Source organism: Panulirus ornatus, chromosome 17 (genome assembly GCF_036320965.1).
Source record: "Panulirus ornatus isolate Po-2019 chromosome 17, ASM3632096v1, whole genome shotgun sequence".
NCBI lineage: Eukaryota > Metazoa > Arthropoda > Malacostraca > Decapoda > Palinuridae > Panulirus > Panulirus ornatus.
Window position 1 is genome coordinate 20,864,314 of NC_092240.1, and position 10,313 is coordinate 20,874,626.

At 37.4% G+C, this 10,313-nt stretch overlaps 1 long non-coding RNA gene across 1 annotated transcript; it reads left to right on the top strand.

Moving 5' to 3' along the window:
* The first annotated feature begins 2,248 nt into the window (after nucleotides 1-2,248).
* Nucleotides 2,249-9,080, top strand: LOC139754466 (uncharacterized). Its single transcript, XR_011713887.1, has 3 exons — nucleotides 2,249-2,480; nucleotides 6,385-6,776; nucleotides 7,369-9,080. It is a non-coding gene; the product is annotated as an uncharacterized lncRNA (long non-coding RNA).
* Nucleotides 9,081-10,313: the final 1,233 nt, after the last annotated feature.

Below are 10,313 nucleotides of genomic sequence, written 5' to 3' on the forward strand. Positions count from 1 at the left end.
TCTCTTACCCTTACGTTACTTACTCGATCAAACCACCTCACACCACACATTGTCCTCAAACATCTCATTTCCAGCACATCCATCCTCCTGCGCATAACTCTATCCATAGTCCACGCCTCGCAACCATACAACATTGTTGGAACCACTATTCCTTCAAACATACCCATTTTTGCTTTCCGAGATAATGTTCTCGACTTCCACACATTCTTCAAGGCTCCCAGAATTTTCGCCCCCTCCCCCACCCTATGATCCACTTCCGCTTCCATGGTTCCATCCGCTGCCAGATCCACTCCCAGATATCTAAAACACTTCACTTCCTCCAGTTTTTCTCCATTCAAACTCACCTCCCAATTGAATAGAGTTGATAGAGATGCTCTGTGGAAGGTATTAAGAATATATGGTGTGGGAGGCAAGTTGTTAGAAGCAGTGAAAAGTTTTTATCGAGGATGTAAGGCATGTGTACATGTAGGAAGAGAGGAAAGTGATTGGTTCTCAGTGAATGTTGGTTTGCGGCAGGGGTGTGATGTCTCCATGGTTGTTTAATTTGTTTATGGATGGGGTTGTTAGGGAGGTGAATGCAAGAGTTTTGGAAAGAGGGGCAAGTATGAAGTGTGTTGGGGATGAGAGAACTTGGGAAGTGAGTCAGTTGTTGTTCGCTGATGATACAGCGCTGGTGGCTGATTCATGTGAGAAACTGCAGAAGCTGGTGACTGAGTTTGGTAAAGTGTGTGAAAGAAGAAAGTTAAGAGTAAATGTGAATAAGAGCAAGGTTATTAGGTACAGTAGGGTTGAGGGTCAAGTCAACTGGGAGGTAAGTTTGAATGGAGAAAAACTGGAGGAAGTAAAGTGTTTTAGATATCTGGGAGTGGATCTGGCAGTGGATGGAACCATGGAAACGGAAGTGAATCATAGGGTGGGGGAGGGGGCGAAAATTCTGGGAGCCTTGAAGAATGTTTGGAAGTCGAGAAAATTATCTCGGAAAGCAAAAATGGGTATGTTTGAAGGAATAGTGGTTCCAACAATGTTGTATGGTTGCAAGGCATGTGCTATGGATAAAGTTGTGTGCAGGAGGGTGGATGTGCTGGAAATGAGATGTTTGAGGGCAATATGTGGTGTGAGGTGGTTTGATCGAGTAAGTAATGTAAGGGTAAGAGAGATGTGTGGAAGTAAAAAGAGTGTGGTTGAGAGAGCAGAAGAGGGCGTTTGGAAATGGTTTGGTCACATGGAGAGAATGAGTGAGGAAAGATTGACCAAGAGGATATATGTGTCAGAGGTGGAGGGAACGAGGAGAAGTGGGAGACCAAATTGGAGGTGGAAAGATGGAGTGAAAAAGATTTTGAGTGATCGGGGCCTGAACATGCAGGAGGGTGAAAGGCGTGCAAGGAATAGAGTGAATTGGAACGATGTGGTATCCCGGGGTCGACGTGCTGTCAATGGATTGAACCAGGGCATGTGAAGTGTCCAGGGTAAACCATGGCAAGTTCTGTGGGGCCTGGATGTGGAAAGGGAGCTGTGGTTTCGGTGCATTATTACATGACAGCTAGAGACTGAGTGTGAACGAATGGGGCCTTTGTAGTCTTTTCTTAGCGCTACCTCGCACACATGGGGGGGAGGGGGTTGTTATTCCATGTGTGGCGAGGTGGCAATGGGAATGAATAAAGGCAGACAGTATGAATTATGTACGTGTGTGTATATATGTATAGGTCTGTGTGTGTATATATATGTGTACATTGTGATGTATAGGTATGTATATTTGCATGTGTGGATGTGTATGTATATACATGTGTATGTGGGTGGGTTGGGCCATTCTTTCGTCTGTTTCCTTGCGCTACCTCGCTAACACGGGAGACAGCGACAAAGCAAAATAAAAAAATAAATAAATTATATATATATGTGTGTGTGTGTGTGTGTGTGTGTGTGTGTGTTACTGGACTCCTCCCTCTCAAGAATATACCATGAGTGAAAAGTCACTTCTGGCAAGGGTGTATCACTGGGATTGCAATCTCATCAATGAACTTGCTCCAGAGTAATGCATTTTTCCATACTAATATCACAGCCTTGGGCTGCAGGAACCTTTGGAAAGATCCTAGATAACACCAAGACTCTTTCATAGAATTAGGTGCTGGGGTAATTAAATATATATATATATATATATATATATATATATATATATATATATATATATATATATATATATATATATATATATATACCGGTACATAATTCTGTAATAGTGGTTAATAAGAAACTGATCGTCACTAAATCTGCAAAATTTTGAAGATACTCCGTAAACCGAAAAATGCATAGGCTATGAATGCGCTGAAATGGATTTTCTGTAATGTTTCTATTTATTTCATATTCTATCGACAGATTCTACGTTTTCAAGTACAGTAGATATGAGCCTGATCCCTCCCTTGTTGCTAGTGATCCTGTTAAGAGATGTCCTCAAATAATGGTGTGGCAGGAGACTTGACCAGTGGGTAGGTGTGTAAGTACTACACTGTGTTTGGGGAGCAACAGATGGCATCTGTCCGTCATCTATATGTCAACATAACTGCACATTTGCCAATGCCTAAGCGTAATTATGTTAATAGGTGTATAGTTAAAATCTGCTGCAATGTAATAAATACATGAGTGTGTAGTGCACACTACTGTGACATGTGCACATATATGTGTAGTACATTGTTGCAGTGTGATGCATATATGAGGGTATGCAGTTGTACCAGGCTGTCACCTCACAGGTACATTAATAAGTGTTTAGCATAACATTGTTGCAGTATAATACGTACATGCGAGTAGTTCATAGTACGACAATATTTACATTAGTATAAAGTTTTACACTCTTATACATAGCATAACATGACATGGGTGTGTAGTTGTCACTGCTACTGCCATGTACACAAGAATGGTATAAACTGCTGTGATGTTACACTGACATGGGTGTGTAGTTGACACCACTGCTGCCATGTGTTGCTGTGGTTGTGCAGCTGCAGTGCTGCTGTGATTGTGCAGTTGCAGGAATTGTATTGGTGTAAATAATTGCGGCTAACGTTAGTGATGGATGCTGTTGTTAGAACACACGCACAACACACACACACACACACACACATATATATATATATATATATATATATATATATATATATATATATATATATATATATATATATATATATATATATCTTAGCATTATATAAATCTCTTTTCAAGAAAAAAGTACAACTTTTGATGCTTCACATATCCTTGGTAATGAAAAGATTACAAATTTTGCATCTTATACAGTACACGAGTGCTGAATTTAGTGACCCTTGTTGCCTGTGTTTTGTGTGTGTATATATATATATATTTTCTTTCTTTCTTTCTTTCATACTATTTGCCATTTCCCGCATTAGCGAGGTAGCGTTGAGAACAGAGGACTGGGCCTTTGAGGGAATATCCTCACCTGGCCCCCTTCTCTGTTCCTCTTTTGGAAAATTAAAAAAAAAAGCGAGAGGGGAGGATTTATATATATATATTCTTCAACAGCAAGATTTTATTGGCCACCGTGAGTGTGCAAGCTAGGTATGTTAGCCATTTGCATGGAGCCTATAATCGAGTGGCTTGCATATCCAGCTCCTACACAATTGGTGGCCAATAGTGTGGAAACTGGGTATGCAAGCTACTCAGCTATGGGTTCCTTGGAAGTAGTTAATGCACATGACCCAAGTGCACTTTTGCGTATTACATGTTCTGGGGAGAATGAAGCAGAAAATCACAGTAAAGTATATATATATATATATATATATATATATATATATATATATATATATATATATATATACACTATCCCTGGGGATAGGGGAGAAAGAATACTTCCCACGTATTCCCTGCGTATCGTAGAAGGTGACTAAAAGGGAAGAGAGCAGGGGGCTGGAAATCCTCCCTTCTCGTTTTTTTTTTTTCTCTTTTCTTCCAAGAGAAGGAACAGAAAAGGGGGCCAGATGAGGATATTCCCTCGAAGGCCCAGTCATCTGTTCTTAACGCTACCTCGCTAACGCGGGAAATGGCGAATAGTATGAACAAAAGAAAAAGATATATATATATATATATATATATATATATATATATATATACCCTGGGGATAGGGGATTAAGAATACTTCCCACGTATTCCCTGCGTGTCATAGAAGGCGACTAAAAGGGGAGGGAGCAGGAGGCTGGAAATCCTCCCCTCTCGTTTTTTTTTAATTTTCCAAAAGAAGGAACAGAGGGGGGGCCAGGTGAGGATATTCCTCAAAGGCCCAGTCCTCTGTTCTTAACGCTACCTCGCTAACGCGGGAAATGGCGAATAGTTTAAAAGAAAGAAAGAAAAGAAATATATATATATATATATATATATATATATATATATATATATATATATATATATATATATATATATATATATATATACATATATATATATATATATATATATATATATATATATATATATATATATATATATATATATATACTATCCCTGGGGATAGGGGAGAAAGAATACTTCCCACGTATTCCCTGCGTGTCGTAGAAGGCGACTAAAAGGGGAGGGAGCGGGGGGCTGGAAATCCTCCCCTCTCGTTTTTTTTTTGATTTTCCAAAAGACGGAACAGAGAACGAGGCCAGGTGAGGATATTCCCTCAGAGGCCCAGTCCTCTGTTCTTAACGCTACCTTGCTAACGCGGGAAATGGCGAATAGTATGAAAGAAAAGATATATATATATATATATATATATATATATATATATATATATATATATATATATATATATATATATATATATATATATTTTTTATACTATTCGCCATTTCCCGCGGTAGCGAGGTAGCTTTAGGAACAGAGGACTGAGCCTTTGAGGGAAATCCCCACTTGGCCCCCTTCTCTGTTCCTTCCTTTGGAAAATCAAAAATGAGAGGGGAGGATTTCCAGCCCCCCGCTCCCTTCCCTTTCAGTCGCCTTTTACGACACGCAGGGAATACGTGGGAAGTATTCTGTCTCCCCTATCCCCAGGGATAATATATATATATATATATATATATATATATATATATATATATATATATATATATATATATATATATATATATGTGCTGTTTCCATTTACACATGTGTGGCAGCTGTTAGTTGGGTCTGGGACAGTCTCAGACCTCACTACCAGAGCCACACATATATGAATGGAGACAGCACATTTTCTTTTTCCATACATATATATATATATTGACTGGTCTGTGATCCTCTGCATTATTCTCCCTTGAAGATATAATGCACGAAAGTGCACAAAAGTTTGCTCAGGACTTATTGTGCTTCATTTTTTCTTGTGGTTAACAGCGACAAAGCAAAATAAAATAATATATATAAATAATATAAATAAATATATATAAATAATATATATATATATATATATATATATATATATATATATATATATATATATATATATATATATATATACATATATATATTTTATATATTTAAACTTAGGAATTAATATTAATTCTCTTCAAAAGATAGCTGAACATTAAGTATTTATATCATGAAAATATTAATTTTACTTATAAATGTAGATCTAATTACTTCTTTAAGCGATTACATGATTTGTAAATGAAAGTTGGTCTGTGTATAACATCATAATATTCTTCAGGCATGTAAGTTGAAATAATATTTCTAACATTTCCAGTTACAATATCCATTTATGATCATGATAACAGTATAAAATCCATTAGATTAGCAAAATTAATCTCCTCTGTTCTGATAGATTGCTACAAGGCACAGGCATTTTTGTAATCATTTCAACAATGAAAAAGGTGTGGGAGCATCAGTACTAGCACACACACACACATATATATATATATATATATATATATATATATATATATATATATATATATATATATATATATATATATCATTAGGTAAATGAATACTGAAAGTACACTATCTATCTATCTATATATGTATCTATCTATCTATATATATATATATATCAGGAAAAATTAAAGAACTTCTTCCCAAGCCTTCGCCTATTTTTCAAGACCTCTTCAGTGGGATGAAAACCATGAAATCTTGAGAAGGTATTTCATTTTCACAGTGATATATATATATTAATATATATATGTGTATAATCCAAACAGTTTGTATGGTCAGAACCTCTGTGTTTAGTGTAACCTAGCTTTATTATATAAAAACCCAAGCAGTGTTGCATTACCAAATCATTTAAGTGCATGTTCGTGACTGCAGATCCTTGCATTTTAATGCCTTAGTGTTATTTATTTTCACTTAATTTGCTTTATCAGTGTTGTCTAAGTTTGAATGCATGTTTTAAACTGGGCATGGTAGATGTGTGCTAACAGTCATGTGTTGCAGGCTTACTTCTCTGTGAGGGCTGGCTGGCTACGGGGCTCTGGGGGGGCCGAGGACGTGGGATCAGTCGGTCGAGTGATGCTGCCGATGCCGGAGGTAGTGGTGGTGGCCCTGCTGGCACCCACTCCTGCCCAAAATGTGGTCGTTCCTACACCCTGCGCTCTAACCTGTCACGCCACATGCGACTTGAGTGTGGGGTGGAGCGCCGCTATAGCTGTGCTTACTGCCACAAGCGCTTCAGCCATGCTCATCATCTGCGCTCACATGAGAGGTCCATCCATGCCCATGCCACTGTCACTACTGCAGCCACTACGCCTCCTGCGACTGCCACACCAACTCAGTCTTCATGACCTCTTGTCCAATCCCATGCTTGCAAGACCCCGCAGCCCCAGAAGGTAGGATTAATGCTCTCCCAGACCCAAGAAAAAGTGCCTCAAAGTTTATGGTCTTACAGAAGAGAATGATTCCTTTCAATTTTTAGCATTAGATTTCTTCCAGAAATAAAGTTAGTCTTAATTTGAAATGTAATTATGTTTGTAGTGTAAAAACCGTAAACTTATCAGCCCACTCCATGCAATGGACTGGGCCTTTGACTAAGACTGTCAAAACTCTGCAAAAGAAAGTGTGGAAGGTAGGTGTGTGGATGCATATCATATTCCTAACAATACTGATTATTAGAAATATGTCTCATGGGGAAGCTGCAATTGTTAAAGCATGTACAGTTGTTTAGAATCTTCAGTTGCAATCATGTTTCCTTGGTATGAACATATGTACATATTTCCAAAGTTTCATTGGTTTGAACGTATGCTCATATTTCCAGTTTCACCATCCAAACTGAATATTGTAAAACTGCATTATCAATAAATGTAATTTATCTGCAAATACTTCAAATTACTGGAGATGCAATGTCGTACCTTAACTTACAAATTTCCAGAAATAAATTTAATGTAGCAATGACTAGTGTCATCTCAGCTTCTTCTATTCCAGCGACAAAGGCAACAGTGAGGAAGTACCAGCCATTGGGATGTATTGCTGTGCATCTCACTGGCTGTCCACAGCCCCATCTACCACCAGCACCACCACCACCACCATACCACAACACCAATACCCCATCAACTTCGGTGGTACTTTTACAAAGCAAGATGTAGTTCCTCATGGTGGGAGTGTAATCGCTCACTTTGTTGTAAGAATGTAATGTCATTTGTTCTGTACTGATAATGATGGCACGTGAAGTGTTGAGTCTCCAGGCTTCCTCCCATTGCCAGAGGTAACTGTTGTAATCCCAAGCTTAAAGACCCAGTTTAAAGAGAGTCACAGGCCTTCCTTAATGACCTACTTTTGTGTTGATCATACACTAAATTAACATATGCACACATAATTGGTGAAATATTTATTTATCATCCACATGACATTTAAATGAACATATTTCAATGTAGGTTTTTATAAATTCAGAACTGTGCATTTTCCACATCAAATGTAAAGATCCCCGTATTTTCTCAGAACAACTTTATGAAAGACCCCCATATTTTCTCATAATAGAACAACTTTATGGAATGTCACAAGGGGCCACTAAATGCAGGAGAGTGTGAATACAAAACACTTGACTGGTAATGGTTAAGATAACCACATTAACCACAATGATCTGTGTAAACAAAAAACACCTTTCACTCCATAGGCCATGATTGCTACTAATGTAGACATTATGACGACATCATATATTTAAATTTGACAGCTACAACTATAAACATTATATCAGGTACCAATGTAAACTACCAGACTAAATATATATATATATATAATATATATATATATATATATATATATATATATATATATATATATATATATATATATATATATATATATATATATTGGGAGGTGAGTTTGAATGGAGAAAAACTGGAGGAAGTGAAGTGTTTTAGATATCTGGGAGTGGATCTGGCAGCGGATGGAACCATGGAAGCGGAAGTGGATCATAGGGTGGGGGAGGGGACGAAAATTCTGGGAGCCTTGAAGAATGTGTGGAAGTCGAGAACATTATCTCGGAAAGCAAAAATGAGTATGTTTGAAGGAATAGTGGTTCCAACAATGTTGTATGGTTGCGAGGCGTGGACTATGGATAGAGTTGTGCGCAGGAGGATGGATGTGCTGGAAATGAGATGTTTGAGGACAATATGTGGTGTGAGGTGGTTTGATAGAGTAAGTAACGTAAGGGTAAGAGAGATGTGTGGAAATAAAAAGAGCGTGGTTGAGAGAGCAGAAGAGGGTGTTTTGAAATGGTTTGGTCACATGGAGAGAATGAGTGAGGAAAGATTGACCAAGAGGATATATGTGTCGGAGGTGGAGGGAACGAGGAGAAGAGGGAGACCAAATTGGAGGTGGAAAGATGGAGTGAAAAAGATTTTGTGTGATCGGGGCCTGAACATGCAGGAGGGTGAAAGGAGGGCAAGGAATAGAGTGAATTGGATCGATGTGGTATACCGGGGTTGACGAGCTGTCAGTGGATTGAATCAAGGCATGTGAAGCGTCTGGGGTAAACCATGGAAAGCTGTGTAGGTATGTATATTTGCGTGTGTGTGGACGTATGTATATACATGTGTATGGGGGTGGGTTGGGCCATTTCTTTCGTCTGTTTCCTTGCGCTACCTCACAAACGCGGGAGACAGCGACAAAGCAAAAAAAAATATATATATATATATATATATATATATATATATATATATATATATATATATCCTTCCTTTCCTTTAAACTATTCGCCACCTCCCGCATCAGCGAGGTAGCGTTAAGAACAGAGGACTGGGCCTTTTTTGGGATATCCTCACCTGGCCCCCTCTGTTCCTTCTTTTGGTTTTTTTTTTTTTTGGTTTTCCATATATATATATATATATATATATATATATATATATATATATATATATATATATATATATATTTGAACAAAAGAAATTTGTAAACACCAAGAGTTACAATTATAAACAACATTCACCTAAAATGACTTCTACTGCATGGCAACAACATAGACAACCACGTCTGACTGACACTACTACTGTACACACAACAGGTAATTGTAGACAGTGACAACAGCCACCACTGTAAAATGAAAATTTCCATTTTCAGCATCACAATATCTACCATAACTCAACATTTTCCTATGTAAACAAGACAACTACAAGTGTAAACACCACAACAGTCATTAGCGGAGGGTAACTGTAAACCTTACCATAATACTATTGTCCACACATGAGTTAACAATAAAAACACAACAACAGCTATGTGTTAAGAACTACTTTCCTAAAATATACTCTGCTGCAATGTAACAAATTCAACTCAGGCTGCCATTTGTGCATAATATTTTTGACAATTGTTTTGCACGCTAACACTCAAATATTTCGCACGAGTAGGTTAGGTCAATTTATTATTGTATTTGAATATTGCAAATCATTATTAAATCTTTTGATATATCGTTGTGCCAAAGAAATATACTAATGCAATTTTTTATCCATAGTTTTCTAGTGTTATATTCTATTTGAGATATTTTTGTGTGCAAATGATGTTTTCACCTCTGGTATGTTCCTATGACAGTGCATCATGAGAGGATGGGTCCAGGGCTCAAGGAATTTTAGCCATAAAATAAGAATGAAATCTGCTTTTCAGATTGCTATATGTCATACAAAAATTCAGTTTTATAAGAGGTAGGTTTACAGTGTCTATACTCATGTACATGTTTCCAACAGTGGTAAGGTTAGATATGGGTTAGTTTATATGGTTGACTTAATTTTTTCAGTGTCAGTCTAGGTTGCCATCTCTGCATATATTACTGACAAAATAACAATTACCTCTTAATAAATAAGAAATAATTCAATTGTGAGAGGAGTTAACAGTGATTTATAGTTCACATAGAGTCCAAAGATTCTTATAAGTTATGAACA